The 14,755-nt window shown below is 41.3% G+C and overlaps 1 long non-coding RNA gene across 1 annotated transcript in view; it reads left to right on the top strand.

The window, feature by feature from the left end:
* The window catches only part of LOC140694790 (uncharacterized), a 36,609-nt gene extending 22,156 nt beyond the window's left edge, over window positions 1–14,453 (top strand). Inside the window, exons 4-5 of the long non-coding RNA XR_012070428.1 lie at window positions 8,717–8,792; window positions 14,341–14,453. This is a non-coding gene — a long non-coding RNA (uncharacterized lncRNA). The remainder of the gene's footprint in view (window positions 1–8,716; window positions 8,793–14,340) is intronic.
* The last annotated feature ends 302 nt before the right edge of the window (window positions 14,454–14,755 follow it).

The raw sequence follows: 14,755 nt of genomic DNA on the forward strand, positions 1-14,755 counted from the left end.
ACTGGGCTTTTAAAGAGACTGTTAGTTGACAGAGACCCTCTTCTCATCCATAGTCCCTCTCCTTAGGTTGGAAAGGGCCAGCGCTTCCCATGTGTGCAGTTCTGGTGCTTCAAGTGAGTTGTAGGGTAGGGCGGTGCACGTGGTGCTCCCTTCAGTTTGTCCATCCTAAGTAACCCCTGGCAGTCAGAGGGCGAGTGTTTTGCAACAACGTGAACCATTCACCATGCTCTCCGTGGTGTGTACTCATCTCAGCTCATCCAGGCTCAGGTGATGGCAGAGCAGAGAGTGGTGGCAAGAGGTCAGCCATGAGTAGCAGGAAGCAACTGGAGTCAGCTGGGGCCCAAGTGGCTAGGAGTTCCAGGTTGAATTCCCAGGACTTCCCACAGCTCATTCATTCAGCTAATACTTCTCCAGCACCTGTCATGTGCTGGTGCTTCATTGTGAACAGAACCAAATCCCTGTCCTCATGAAGATGACGTTCTAGTGGACATAAGAAATGATAAACGCAGAAGCAGATCCAGGTCAGGACACATGAGTGCTGTCTACTTTGGAGTGCACAAGGTGAGATCCTTTGGGAAGGAATGTATGATACAGGAAAATGTGGGGGAGAGGATGGCCGTATCCCAGGTCTTATTTGGGTCCCTGAGATGCACCTCGTGATGTGTGGGTCCTTGGTTTGCACAGGAACGAATCCAAGAGAGAGCCACAATTCAGTAAATGTAGATTTATTCAGAGAGATATATACTCCACAGACAGAGTGGGCTGTTTCAGAAGGCAACAGAAAGGCCATGAGGCGTGAGGGTTGGGTGCTCCAGTTTAAAGGAAAAGTAGATACACACTCCACAGACATAGTGTGGGCTGTCTCCCTCAGCAGAGAGAGCAGCCACGAGGTGTGGTTGTTAGTTTTTATGCACTCAGTATCTTCATATGCTAATAAGTGGGAGGAATATTCCAACCGCTTTGGGGAAGGTGTTGCGATTACCAGAAATTGGGCCACCACTCACCCTTTGACCTTTCATGGTCAGCCTTGAACCTGTCCTGGCACCTGTAGGAGTGCCATTTAGCATCCTGCTGTATTTCAGTGAGTGTGTATTGAAGCTCAAGTTCTACTGGGAGTTGACTTTTCCACCGTCTCGGTGCTAATGGCTGTGCCATTCTTTTAATGGCTGTGCCCTGCCCCCTTCCCTCCTGTCTCATGAAGGAGCTCTGGACTGATTGCACAATTGCAGAGCAGGGGACAGAGTGGAAAGAACTTTATAAGTGGAAGGTGGAAGGCAGTGTTGGTAGTAGAATTCTCAAGTCAATTATAAAGTAAGGGTCTTCTGTTTGCTGGGATTACCTGGTGTCACATTAGGGAGCTGTGAGCCTTGGGGACTTCAGTGAGTGGGTGGCTCACTGTATATACTGTGTTGCTTCTTAGGCGGCTCGAGAACAGTTGGCTTATATGTGACCCATTCACTCAAGCAGGGGTCTTTTTGGGGATTTTCTGCACTTGAGGCTAACATGGGTCACATGGGGGGGCAGGACCGGCCAGTCACAGCTTGGTCCACAGTCACCTAGTGCCCTCGTGGCTTTCATCCCATGGATGTGTCACCTCTCTCTCAATGGGGACAAGGTCAAAAGTGGTGGGGCAGCTTCTCAGTGGCGAAGGCATTGCTCTCCAGACCCAACACTCAACAGCATGGACCCCTGGTTTTGGCTACAGTCTTAGCTAGATGAGGCTGTTGAGTAGCTGAGCTCATGAGACGTGGGTGCCATGCTTCCACTCTCACCAAGAGCTCTACTTTTGAAGATTCTGATCAGACAGCCACAAATACTCCCTAGCCCATAAACAAGGAACAGTCCCTTTCACTCGGGGAAGGGCACACAGAAGGAGAACGGATCATCCCGAGAGCAGGAGAGGCCAAATCAGTCCTGCCCTCAGGGGTCTGAGAGACGAGCCAGCTCAGTTCCTCTTACTAGTGGTTTACTTGGAGGATCTGGGGTATTTTGGTGACCTGCAAGTGTCAGGAAATAGTACACGAGGGCTTTGTAGAATTTCTGGTCCGGTGTTAACTCACCCCATTGTAGCTGTCGTGCAAGGAAACAAAACTTGGTGGACAACAGGCCATGGCCTCTGCTCCCTGGTGGAGCCAGGAGATTACAATATTAAGAACGACTGCAGGGGCATCATTTCTATGTTGAGAGGCCAGATGGCCTTACATATCTCTCATGCTGGATGCCTAAGTTGCAAAGGGAAACTGGATTTCATCCAGCTCTCCAGCCAAGGAGGAGACCACAAGTGGCCTCCCCCACCAACTGTGAGCTCTTTGTCTCCACTGACAGCAGCATGTATAGCAAAAAGCTGGGCTGCCACCTGCGTTTCCGTGTAAACATCCGAGTAGCCACAACAATGGCCTCGTGAGCGATGGTGTGCCCAAGGAAGCGCTATGTGGGGCAGAGGGAGGAGTGCCGGGGTCAGACACCGGGAGGGCAGGCAGGCAGTGAGGACATCTGTGCAGCGCAGATGCCATGGAACTGAGCCAAAGGGAGGCTGGTTTTGGAGCAGGGAGCCTGGGCAGTGCCATGTTGTTCGTAAGAAGATCCTGGGCTCTGGATCCAAGAAGTCATTGGCTTGATTCCTGACCTCAACCCTCATCTTGGGCAAATGTTTGAAGCTTTCTGTGCCTCTGTTTCTTGGTGTCCCAGTTGGGGACAATAGTAGCAATTACTTCTGAGAGTCAGGAGCGCCTTTATAGATGTCATTTCATTACGCTCACATCAGCCCACAAGCACGGTGCTTGGTCCCCCGTTTTACACGTGGCAGACGAGTAACTTTTAATCAGTAATCACGCAGCTAATAATGGTCATAATCAGCATTTGAATTTGATCCCTGTGTCCAGATAATTTCTATTCTCACTCAGTATTACTGGAAAACTAGTAAAGTCAGAACAAACACTGCTGGGAAGTGGGTGCTTGAAACATGTTTGTCATCTTTGCCATTGGGGAGTGTTGAGTTCACATTCCTCACAGCACTTCTGAGGCTCCCTGCATCTCCAGCTGCCCCTGGTGGGGTCTACAGGGCTCTGGGCAGCTTCTCCTTGTTCTCTAACCCCAAGGCTCTCTGCTCTCTGCAGGTTGATTCTCAACCCTGACTGCTCGGTAGAGCTAGTGTCTAAAAACAAAAAAATGTGGGGAGGGTACGGCTCAGTGGTAGAGCACGTGCTTAGCATGCAAGAGGTCCTGGGTTCAATTCCCAGTACCTCCATTAAAATAAATAATGCTCAATACTCCCCACAAAAAGAAAAGAAGTATTTAAAAAATAATAAACAGTACAAAGGCCCCACTCCAGGCCGTGGTGCACTATTTTTTAAAGGCTCCCAAATGCATCCCATATGCAGGAGGGTGAGAGCTATCCCTATACACTTCTTGTGAGCTTGTCCACTCACACCCATTAGCCTCTTGAAACAGTAAAACTACTTGGCTCAGCCTAGAACTTTCTCCCGATTTCTAGAGTTTTATTTTCCTACTGCACATCTCTCCTGGAGCCCACAGGAACTCAGCCAGAACTGAATCAGTTGTCTCCTCTCATGACTTGCCCCTCTTCCTGCCCTTCTTTTTTTTTTTTAACATTTTTTATTCATTTATAATCATTTTACAATGTTGTGTCAAATTCCAGTGTTCAGCACAATTTTTCAGTCATTCATGGACATATACACACTCATTGGCACAATTTTTCTCTGTGATTTATCATAACATTTTGTGTATATTTCCCTGTGCTATACAGTGTAATGTCGTTTATCTAGTCTACAATTTTGAAATCCCAGTCTATCCCTTTCCACCGTCTAACCCCCTGGTAAACACAAGTCTGTATTCTCTGTCCATGAGTCTATTTCTGTCCTGTATTTATGCTTTGTTTTTGTTTGTTTGTTTGTTTTTGTTTTTTAGATTCCACATAATAGCGATCTCATATGGTATTTTTCTTTCTCTTTCTGGCTTACTTCACTTAGAATGACATTCTCCAGGAGCATCCATGTTGCTGCAAATGATATTATGTTGTCGGTTTTTATGGCTGAGTAGTATTCCATTGTATAAATATACCACATCTTCTTTATCCAGTCACCTGTTGATGGACATTTAGGCTGTTTCCATGTTTTGGCTATTGTAAATAGTGCTGCTATGAACATTGGAGTGCAGGTGTCATCCTGAAGTAGATTTCCTTCTGGATTCAAGCCCAGGAGCGGAATTCCTGGGTCATATGGTAAGTCTATTCCTAGTCATTTGAGGAATCTCCACACTGTTTTCCACAGTGGCTGCACCAAACTGCATTCCCACCAGCAGTGTAGGAGGGTCCCCCTTTCTCCACAGCCTCTCCAGCATTTGTCATTTGTGGATTTTTGAATGACGGCCATTCTGACTGGTGTGAGGTGATACCTCATTGTAGTTTTGATTTGCATTTCTCTGATGATTAGTGATATTGAGCATTTTTTCATGTGCTTTTTGATCATTTGAATGTCTTCCTTGGAGAATTGCTTGTTTAGGTCTTCTGCCCATTTTTGGATTGGGTTGTTTATTTTTCTCTTATTGAGTTGTATGAGCTGCTTATATATTTTGGAGATCAAGCCTTTGTCGGTTTCACTTGCAAAAATTTTCTCCCATTCCGTAGGTTTTCTTCTTGTTTTATTTCTGGTTTCCTTTGCTCTGAAGAAGCTTGTAAGTTTCATTAGGTCCCATTTGTTTATTCTTGCTTTTATTTCTTCTAGGAGAAAATTTTTGAAATGTATGTCAGATAATGTTTTGCCTATGTTTTCCGCTAGGAGGTTCTTGCCCTTCTTATTTCAGGGAATGGCACTATAATTTAGACACTGCCAAAGCCAGAAAGCTGGCCGGCATCTTTGACCTCTTCCTGCCCTTCCATCACACCTGTGGCCAATCCGTCCACCTGCTGAAATGTTTTCTTCTCTCTCCTCCTGGCAGGGCCTCAGCAGGCCTTCACATGAACCTGCCAATAGTCCTCCCTGCCTCTATCTTGTCTCTTTCTAGATCACTTTGCATGTCTCCTCTACCTTGGTGGCACACAGAGTCCTTTGTGATGTGCCCCTGTGATCTCTCCACCTGGTTGCCTCACCTGCCTCCCACACCCTGTGCTCGCTTCTAGACTATTTGCAGTTCCTGGAAGGGACCTGGCTCTCTTTGGCCTCCCTCCTTTGCATGTGCAGCTCCCCAGGGAGAAATGGCCTTAACATTATAAGTTCACCTGATCAATTCTAGGGCATCTCAGAGCTCACCACAGTGGTTCTCTCCTCTGGGAGAGCCTTGGCTACAGTTCCGGCTCCCTGCCCCGAGCACCCTCTGCTGACTGTTATCCAAGCCCTCTTAACACGCCTCCTCAGCCATCATTTCACAATGAGTCCTGTGCACCTAGGAGCTCCCGGAAGCAGGGACTGTGTCTTTTTCCTCTTTATTCTCAGAGCATTGTAGAGACTCAGGTACAATGGTGGAGGACACAGTGGTTATTCTGCAATTTCTCTAGAGTTGGGGCCTAGGGGTAACAGTCTGGTGGGAAGAAGGGCTTAGGGGATTCACCCTGAAGCCACATTTTCAATTAACATTTCATGTTGTTTTTGTCTACTATTTAAAGTTACGAGTCTTAAAACACAATGACGATTTCTAAAAATTACATTACCGATGATTGAGAAAAATGGCAGTTTTCCATATTTAAGAATATTATTTTAAGTTTGTGTGACTGGGGTGGTGGAAAATAGAAATGCAGGGGCTACTAAAGCATTCTCATCCCCTTCCCCACCCTCAGGTCCTTTGGACAGAAGAGACAGAGGGATGTGAGGAGAAGGCTTGGATGGTGAACCGTGCAGTGCTTTTAAATTGTGACAGTTACTTGTGCTTTTTTTTTACTTTTTTTTTAATGGAGGTAATGGGGCTTGAACCCAGGACCTTGTACATGCTTAGCACGTGCTCTATCACTGAGCTATACCCACCCTTCCCCCCGATATTTGTGTTTTTAGTGGGCATAATGTGCTGGTAGCAGGTACTTTAGCATCAGACACAGTCACCTGCCTCTGACCATCACGTTAATACCTTTCCCTTGAGCTAGAGAGCTAGTCTGTTTCCAAACGTTCAATAAATTATCTACATTTTCTTTTTTCTTAAACAAAAGGTATTAACTCATTTTTTTCTTTAGTATCACCTATAAATAAAATGTGATTTTATTAACCATTTACCAAAGTGTTAAGTGTAATAAATATTAAGTACAGATTTCTGAAGCATCAGGCATCACTGAAGATCCACATTCTGCTGTTCTGTCTCTCTGTTAGTCACCTTACTTTTGGAGTTCTGGAAGCGGTGCCAGGCAGAACTTGAGTACAAATGGGAGACGGTTGAGCAGGAAGAACAAGTCTGGCCAGAATAGGAGGCGAGGTGTCCCCACGTGGAGATAGATGAGATTACCCAGGAAAAGCGGGCGCTGTTTAGATGCACTTTATTCTGTTTACTTCTGGACTTGTCAGCCTTGGCTGCGTGTTGGAATCACCAGGGGACCTTAAAAAATGTTGGTGCCTGGGTTCCATCACTGCAAACTCTGATTGTACTTAGTGGCCTGGGGGCGCATTCTGGCATAGGGAAGTTTTTAAAGCTCCTCTGGTTATTCTAATGTGCAGCCAAGTTGAAGGAGCACTGCCTGGAATGGTGGACACAGAAGAGAAGTGAGGTCCTTCCTTCATAATAACAGTAAAAAGGGGGAAAAGAAAAAGACTGGTATAAGTGTATATGAAAAGAGGCATTGATTTGTATCCTTTCATGACACCAATAAAAAATGCAAAATATAAATTAGCTGCAATGACATAGATGTAGAAGGAAAGACAAATTGGTTTTTATAGTTGACTCCCATTTTTTTAAATGCGCCTTCATTATTGTGGCCTCCTTTTCATCATAGACTAGGTGCCCCTTTGTCTTGAACTAAGTCCCGGTCACTGCTCCCCCTTCCTACTGGGATGTGCACAAAGCAGCATGGCTCTCATCCTAAAGTCAGAGAAAGGGTAGAAGAAGCAGGGAAACATTTGTTGAGGTGCCATCAGTGTTTGAGCAGTGTTTGAGCTAGTCATTTTACATAACTGGAAATGTAATTTTATTGCTGCCACTCCTGCTGCAAAATTAAAAAATAAAACTGTATATCTTTGTATCAACATTCCAGAGCTATGAAAAGATGATTTTTGAGTCATTTGTATTATTGCTTCTTTCCATCAGCTGAGATAATTTAGAGCTGATGGTGCTTGCAGTCAGCAGCAGCAGGACAGTAGGTTGTGAGAATGAATAACTCTTGGGAAAAAAATGCTTTTACTAGGAGTATCTGAAAATGTCTCCAAATATAGATTTAATAAATTGAATCACAGATCTACAGAATGTTGGCACTGAAAAGATATGGAGGGAGCAGGTCAAACTCCTCTTTTTATAAATGGAAAAAAATGAGGTTCAGCTACCAATAGAAAGTGACATTTGTCTTTTACAATGTAATAAGCTTCTAATAATCCCCATTATGAATAGTTCCCATTGTTTACAACTGAAGATGGGGGTAAAAGCATATGTTGGTGAAAGACTGTACATTCAGAGATGAAAGCTGAATCTTAGACAAAATTAGATGTTCATAATGCTTTTGAGTCCTGAAAAACAAAAACTTATCATATTGGCAGCATACAAAAAATACTGAAGAGAAGTTTTTTGGTCATTTAAACTGCCAAGCTTAAATTTAATTTTGCAAGCTAATAAGTTTAAATTTTCATTGGGACATGCTTGTTGAAAAATTGAAGATGAAGACTCATTTAACTTTATCATTCTTCCTTATTTAAAAAATTGCCTTATTTTTTTTTAGTTTTTTATTTGAAGTATTTTACTTTACTTGAGAAAGCATGCTCCATTGTTTAGAGAGGCCAGCGTTGTGGTAGTGAGATCTTGCGAATGAAGTTGCCTAAATTCATATTTGAACACAGCAGCTTGCTTCCTGAGTGATCTTGGACAACTTAACTTCTCTGTGCCATAGTTTCCTATAAAATAAGAATAAGAGAGTTGCTTCTTCATGACAGTGGTAAGGACGGGTCGAAGTGATGTATAGAATCTACTTGGAAGGCTTCCTGGCACAGAGGAAGGGCCATGTACTTAGTAACAGCTATTATTATACTATATCTGGTTTTATAATCCAGTTAAATCTTGATTCTTGCTGATTTCATCTCTTAAAAAATTCTAAATATAAACTCTAAAATGGAAACTCTTAAACTTCATAGTTGTAGCTAATTAACACATAAATCTCAACCAAGAAACACACAGTGGACACCAGTTAGCTGCAGACAACTGTGATTCTTTCTGTCCTGCACAGACCCTAAGCTGTCACTACCTTCACTTCTGAAATCAAAGGCAAGCTAAGGAATAGAGCTTTAAATCTTGGCCTCATCAGGTGCTCAGACCATGGCAGGGAAACAGTTTACTGTTCACATGTGCATTTTCAAAAAATAGTATTAAAACGAACACTGTACATATTTTGTTGTGTGTTTGACATCGTTAACAGAAAAGAAAAGGAAAAAAAACAGGAAAAAACCCATGCATTTACAAACAAGGAGGCTATGTCTGAAATTTTTTTTTTATATTATGTTTAGGATTTACTGACCAGTTAGGAGAAATATCATTTCATTGGTGTAATCCCTTGATTGACTAAACTTGTTTTTTTAATTAGGAAGAAGAGCGTGTTCCCTTTACCACCTGGGGAAAGTGTATACATATAACCCTTTGTGCAAGTGCTCTTTTTCTGGGTAAGAACCTGCCACAGACTTTTAAAATCTAATGTGAAATGCTGAGAAAACTGAAAGTCAAGCTGGGAACTATGTAGTCTCATAGAGGAAACTTTTTCCAGAGAACATCTGAGCCAATGCAGGGCGCCGCTCTGGAGGTTCCACAGTCTCTTCTGCTCACAGTGCTTCCCCCAATTCTTTTCACCTCATTTGTTCAAATCAGATCAGTGGTTTAGGATTCTCCAGGGTCTGATTAAGAGACCAGATGGAGGCATTAAATTTCTAAAATTTTCCAAGTGTAACAACCTAGGTAAAATGTCTAAGAATAGCCTAACAAAAGGATAGTAGGAACTATCAAAAAATAAAAGTAAAAACTACTGAAAGATATAAAAGGTGCTTTAATCACATGATTCTAGATTAAAAGATCATATCTCCAAAATATCAGAAGTTATAAAATTGATTTGGGTTTATTGTGAATAAAATCATATTAGTAATATAAAAATTAATAAGATAATGAGAGTTTTACTAGTTCAAGAATAGCCAGATTATAAAATAAGGCAGGAAGTCCAGATATGGGCTCTGATATCAATAATAATTTAATATAAGGGATGGAAGGCATTACAAATCAGGGAGATAAATAAAGGTTATTCAGTGAATGAAACACTTGTTAGCTACTTGGGGGAAAAGAAAAGATTGAAATCATACAGTGAACCATATATTGTGATAAATTCCAGAAACATTTAAAAAGTAACACAATTAGAAAAAAAACTACAAATAAATATGGATGAGTATACAACCTCTAGATGGACAGTAAGTATCAGAGGAAATTATACAAAGATTTCCATGCATCAGAGCATCCTAATTTTAAACAAAACACCAGAGAATGTTGTTTGCTTACAAATCCGACAAGGGGCTAATTCCTTCAATACATAGAGAGTTCAGATCACTTCAAAGGTAACATCAAAATATCTCAGAAGCGTAGAAGGCAGAGAAGATGAACACACATTCGCAAAAGAAAAAATAGATGTCACACTTCAATGGTAATTCACTCAGTGCACATCAAAATGAAATAGTTTTCCACTTCTCAAGTGACACAACTCTGTTTATGAGGATGAATTGCCAGTGATCACCAATCCCATGCCTAGGTTACTGGATAATTTTTGTGAAGTATGGTTGATTTACAATGCTGTGTTAATTTCTGGTGTACTCCTCAAGCCTTCTTAGAAAGCAGTCTGGCAGTTGATATCAAGAGTCAAAAATATTCATATGTTTTAATCCACTAATTCAGCTTTGAAAAACTTTTAATCAGGAATTATTTCAAAATGGCAGGGAAAAGTCAGTATGGATGCAAGTCACAGACATACTTTTATATGTGTATATATATATATAAAATCTCAGCCAAAATATTCTTCCAACTCTTCACAAAGTAGAATAGTATGCAGTCATGAAAAAGTGTGTCCATGAAAATATTTTATGACATGTCAAAGTGTTGCGCTTATGATAGATTGGAGAATTAAATTAATATATAAAATGATTTGTAATATACAAACAATGCACAATTCTGAAGGAATTATGTCTATAGGTTGAAGCATTATTCTTATTTTATTTTTTATTCATTTTCAGAGTTGGAGTCTTTTGATTGTAGGTGACAAAATCAATCTCCAATGTGTTTAAACAAAAACCAAGAAATGGGGATCCATGGGATTTATTGGTTCCTGTAAATGAAAACCTCAGGTCTGAGGTCTGGCTTCAGTCAAGGAGAGATACTCTAGCCCAGATGATGTCAAGGGCTGCTTTTGTCCTGTCTTCATTCTGTGTCCAAAGATGTCTCAGCATGATGCTTCTAGGCACGCAGTATCCCAGATCATCCATCCAAACCAAGACAGGTCTCTTTTGGCAGCTTCCTCTCTTGATAGAAGAAGCTTATGTTTCACATGGGCACCAGCATGTATCTCCTCACATAATAGTGGCTCTTCCTGGGTTATTTGCCAATTCTCCAATCATGTGCAAGGCCAATACAATGAGGGGTATTATTTGTCTTAAACCAACTGAGATCTACTTCTGGTGCTTCAGAAAGAGTGGGTCAATCGAGGTTAAATCACAGGACTAAAAACAAAAGGGAGGTTATTTATCCTAAAGCAAGTTCTGGGTCCTCTTCTAAGACTGGGGACAGATCCAAGACAGCAGTTCTGTCCACTACTGAGTACTTTCAAATTTTCTTTAATGAGTAAATGTTAAATTTATGATCAGAAAAGATGATAAATAAGAAGAAACTTGAGGAAGGAGAACGGAAAGCTTTCCTGTTTCTTAAGAAATAGTGAACCCATTAAGTGCTTGGAAGAAAAATGGAAATGTGTCAAGTTTGTAAAAGTTCTGAAATGAATTAGAATTGATTTTACAGACCATGTAGGAGACAGTGCTATACAGTTAGTGTGTCTTTGGGCTCTTTGAGTATTTCAGTACTTTCACTTAATAGTTGCTTCATTTGGGGCAAATTGCAACATCTCCATGTGGCTCTATTTCCACATCTGTAAAAGAGATATAATATTACCTTCCCCACAGGGTGATTGTGAGGATTTTGAAAAATAGATGTGTGCTGAAGCAATAGTAAGTATTTACGCATTCTTAACTATTATGTTTACTTAATACATAATTAAAAAATTACTATGCAGACTTTTAAAAAATGCATACTATTTAAATGGCCTATATGAGCTGTACAAGAGAGGAAGGCTTAATATACCTTCTATAATACATTTTTCTCAGCCTTAACTAATTTTCACATTTAATCACAAACACACCAAAAAGTTATTCCTTTCACAAGCATGAAGACTTAACTGTGAAGAAAAGGATGATGAAAGAGAGTAGAGGAGAAAATAAAATGCTTTCTCTACAAACTGATGGCTTAAAAACTAAGAAAAAACACCTTTTTAAGACTTTGGTCACCATATTCATAGCTTATACTTAGGTAGAGTTTTTCACATGCCTGCGGTTATTGTTCCAATTGTTTTCACAATTAGTAAATAATTGACTCATCACAATAGTCCTATAAATTGCTATTATTATCTCCCCATTATATGGGTGAGGAGATTGAAGCCCCTAGAGGTTAAGAAATTTGCACAAGGCCCCACAGCTAGCATCAGAGCTGGGATCCAGATGCAGGAGTGTGGCTCCAGGAGGGGCTTGTAAACACTCCCTCTGCTCTCCCATGCAGGTGCAAGCCAGCCGCCTGCTATTACTGTAAATAACATGATGTGGTTCACTTAGTCCTGAAATTCACATTCTTTGTAGCTTTCTCTCTGGGGCACCCATCAGGAGCAGCCAGGGACACTGAGTACATGCTTCTGGACTATGACCAAGAAGGTAGATGGAAGGAAAACTGTTTACAAATGGGATCTTTAATGTTCATTCTTCAGTGGCCAGAAAAAAAACCTGCCTAGTGAGGAACTGAAACCCTATTAGCCACGTGCAAATTTTGCTTCAGACACCCCCGCTGCCCTTGGGTCCACACAGTCAAAACTACTGTGGATTAGGGACATGAATCTTGTGCAAATGCAGGGAGTAGGAATACCTGCCATTTCAAGATCTCAAGGAGTATGAAAAGCATGTGAAGCTTTCATCAGCAGAGACCTGCTGTCACTCCCACTATTTCCCTCAGGGCATGTCCACAGCTTCACTGGTCCTATTCAGAATGAAGACGACAGCTAGCACCTGCTGACCCCTGAATCAGTGATAGGTTCTCCCTTGAAAGGAAGCATATCCCCTTCATGGGTTACAACTAGTTCATAACCTAAGTAATTCTACAGATGTAGAAGGGCTACTTTCATTTGTTCTGCTATCACAGACTTCCCTCCAAAAGATCATGCCACCAGTTACCCCATTTTCACCCATTAAAATATACTTAACAGGCTTCCTTCTTTAGTGCAGTTTTAGGTTTACAGAAAAATTCACAGAAAGTGGAGTTCCCATATATTCCCTATGCCCTGCACACAGCTGCTCCTGCTGCCAGCGTGTTACATTAGTGGATGCACTCATTCTTTTTGACATCTTTCATTCCTCCTCCCCTAAAATTTAACATGACTGATATTCACGTCTCTTATGGCATTTACGTGTGATTTATATCACTTCTCACGTTTATGTGAAGTTTACAACACATGCATGTTTTCTGTTTAAGCCGGGTTGGGGGCAAGTTTTCTGTGTAAAAATACGATCATTAGTGAGTCTCATGCTGCTGGGTTCTTGGGTTGTCAGGTCCTGTTAACCATTGTTTCAGTTATTGGGATCATTGTCTACGGACTTTCAGTGTTCATTGTATTTCCTGCAAAACTTCCCAAGAACCTGAATGGAACAGACCCAATCCAAAAGTACCTGACTGTGCAGGTGGGCCACGCCCATCACTGCTTCCCATATCAGTTTTATCATCATGGTGACCCTGAACGCCATATATGAGAAAGTGGCAATCATGATGACTGACTCTGGTAAGCTCCTCCTGAAGCTGAGATAATTTCTACACCAGTTTTAGAACCAGGTCAAAACAGAGACTATCTTTTAGGCACTTCAATTGCAGTACATTACAGTCTTTAGTTAACTTCAACTGCAAACCTATTTTCTCTAGCCTATATGAGAAGTGAATTAGCTCCATTTTTGCATTAGTAAAAGGGACAAAGGAAGCTTTAGAATGTCCAAGCTCTGTGTAAATATGTCAGTGCTTAATAATAATTTCAATTACATTAGATAATGTACCCTGTTGTTGAAAGTAAATAGTCTCTGTATTGCAAATAAGTGGAAGAGGGTCGTGGTTCCAGTGGCAGATTTGCTTGCGCGTTACGGAGAGGACAAGTAATCACACTGTTATGTGTCTTCCCCCCATGCTGTTCCTGTTAGTGTAACTCCATTCTCATCAGCTGCAGCTTCTATAATAAATGTTTCTTCTCTCTGGCTTGTATCCCACCCAGCGGCTTAGCGGCCTAAGTTAAGTGCTTCCAACACATTGCATGTGGCTGGGTGGTCCTCCCAGTGGTCTGCTCAGTGGTCATCTTCTGAAAATACTAAGACCAATTCAAATTCTGAACTAGGAGGATGACCCGTTTTATGGTCCCCAAATGCTTCTAGCAAGTTGCCCCGTGTTTCGTTTGTCTTCTTCAATAGTCCTACCTTACTGCCTTTCAGGGAGACAAGAGAATATTATCTAGCAGGATGTTTAGAAGTAGCTTTCTTTCAAATTACACCTAACAGAGGACAGTTCTTGCCCATTGGATACTGTTGTGCTTATAAATTTTAAGGAACAGGTGACTTTTTTTTTTTTTTTGCCTTGTGGGATATCACTTTCTTAGTGGGAGAAACTCTTACAACAGTGTGTACAGTTGGAATTAACATAGTGGATATGTTAAGAAATTCAAAACAGCTGGTATGAAAACAGTGTGAATTGTGTGTGTGTATGTGTGTATATATGTATATATATATATATACACACACACACACATATTAAATGTGTTAACTCATGTGTCCGTGGCTTTGATTAGGGTCTCAAAGCCGTTCACAGTTTTACAGACTTACCTTTTCTTTATTCTAGCTGCAGAGCTCCCAAGGACCAGACTGACTATGAGAACAACCCAGCCATGAAGGTGTTCTTGTTCCATTTTGTCAACTACTACTCCACGTGTTTCTACATCACATTCTTTAAGGGCAGATTTGTGACTTATCCATGAGATCTGGTGTATTGGCTGTAAAAATACAGAAATGAAGAGGTGTGAATACAGCTATGTGTTCTGACAATCTAACCTGTTTCAGGTTTTCTCTTAGTTGCCCAATGAAGAGTGTCTTTACTCTCTGCTCCTTAGATTTTTTTAGGCATAAAATAATGACTTTATTTCATGTTAGAGCTATCTAAAATTTAAATGAGATTTTCTTTCTAATATTCCAGTGTGACCCATGTGATGTCTCCTTGAACTGATGACACAGCTGACAATAATCATGGGAGGACAGCC

This window comes from Vicugna pacos, unplaced genomic scaffold (assembly GCF_048564905.1).
Source record: "Vicugna pacos unplaced genomic scaffold, VicPac4 scaffold_104, whole genome shotgun sequence".
Lineage (NCBI taxonomy): Eukaryota > Metazoa > Chordata > Mammalia > Artiodactyla > Camelidae > Vicugna > Vicugna pacos.